General features: G+C 63.0%; 1 protein-coding gene, 1 long non-coding RNA gene and 1 other non-coding gene across 3 annotated transcripts in view; 1 reads left to right on the forward strand and 2 right to left on the reverse strand.

Annotated features, from left to right (window-relative positions):
- Window positions 1–1,050, reverse strand: part of LOC121669927 — a 28,029-nt gene extending 26,979 nt beyond the window's left edge. Inside the window, exon 1 of the long non-coding RNA XR_006017949.1 lies at window positions 974–1,050. This is a non-coding gene — a long non-coding RNA (uncharacterized LOC121669927). The remainder of the gene's footprint in view (window positions 1–973) is intronic.
- On the reverse strand, window positions 953–1,025 carry TRNAR-UCG. The gene has a single exon. It is a non-coding gene; the product is annotated as a tRNA-Arg (tRNA).
- Window positions 1,051–1,122: 72 nt separating the features above from the next.
- The window catches only part of POLG (DNA polymerase gamma, catalytic subunit), an 11,225-nt gene continuing 11,006 nt past the window's right edge, over window positions 1,123–1,341 (forward strand). Inside the window, exon 1 of the mRNA XM_042039547.1 lies at window positions 1,123–1,197. The gene's annotated coding sequence lies outside the window, so the exon portion shown is untranslated. The remainder of the gene's footprint in view (window positions 1,198–1,341) is intronic.

Here is a 1,341-nt window from a genome sequence, read left to right on the forward strand (position 1 = left end):
GGGGCTGGGCTCTGCCGGGAGCCACCGTCCCGGCCAGAACAGCTCCTGCGGCGTGCAGGGAGCCTGCACCCACCTGTGCGGACCTTGGCACCGTCTATTTACCTTCCTTGTCAACCTACATCCCACTCCTTGCACCCTGAATCCCCTGCGCCCTGCATCCACCTGCTCTGCAGCTGGCATCCCATTCGCTGCGCCTGTGACTTTTCCTCTGCACCCTGCATCCCATTCCTAGCGCTCTGCATCCCATTCCCTGCACCCTACATCCCCTTCTTCGCACCCTACATGCCCTTCCCTGCACTCCACATCCATACCCTGCACCCTACATCCCATTCCTTGCACCCTGTATCCCTGCCCTCCATTCTGCATCCCATTCCCTACATCTATGGCCTTTTCCTTCCCTTCAACCCGCATCCCATTCCTTGCACCCAGCACCCATTCCCACTACCCTACATCCCACTCCCTGCACCTGTGGCCTTTTCCCTGTACGCTGCATCCCATTCCCCACACCCCGGATGCCATTCCTCGCACCCTACATCCCATTCCTTGCACCCTGCATCCTCCGTCCTGCACCCCGCACACATTCCCTGCACCTTACATCCCATTCCCTGAACCCTACACCCATTCCCTGCACCCTACACCCTCTTGCCTGTACCCTACACCCCATTATCCCACACCCTGCGCTCACGTTTGGCTCTCCAGCCACTGCTCCACCCTCAATCCATCCGTGAGGCTTGGGGCTTTCAACGTGACAAGCACCGGCGCGGTGCGTCCCGGCCCCGCCACCGTGAGCATCCCATTCTGCTCGCACGCAGCCGCTTCCCACCCCGCTCCGCGGTCAGACACGGGACCAAAAGGCGCACCGCGGGTGCGGTGACCCCGGTACCGGGGCCGCGGAAGCCCCCACACGGGTTAGCGCAGCAAAAATACCAGCGCCAGCACAGCGCTCCCGGCGCGACCGCGGCAGGACTCGAACCTGCAATCTTCTGATCCGAAGTCAGACGCCTTATCCATTAGGCCACGCGGCCACCTCCGCTGCCGCCTTCCCGCCTGCCTTACTGAGGGAATCCCGGAGGGCCGTACCATGCGCGGGAGGGGGGCGGGACGGGACGGGACGTCACCGCGGCCGGAAGCTCCCCCGGGCGCCCGGATTTGGATCTGCCCGGCGGTCCAGGCCCCTGCAGCCCGTGCCGGGACCAGGTGGGAGCCGGGGGCAACTGAGGGGGAAAACATCTGTACGGGGATACCATCTGCACGGGGGATAACATCTGTATGGGGGAAAACATCTGTACGGGGATACCATCTGCACGGGGGATAACATCTGTATGGGGGAAAACATCTGTA

Source organism: Corvus kubaryi, unplaced genomic scaffold (assembly GCF_017639235.1).
Source record: "Corvus kubaryi isolate FWS band 111438036 unplaced genomic scaffold, C.kubaryi_AGA036_p1.0 37394, whole genome shotgun sequence".
In the NCBI taxonomy this organism is placed as follows: Eukaryota; Metazoa; Chordata; class Aves; order Passeriformes; family Corvidae; genus Corvus; species Corvus kubaryi.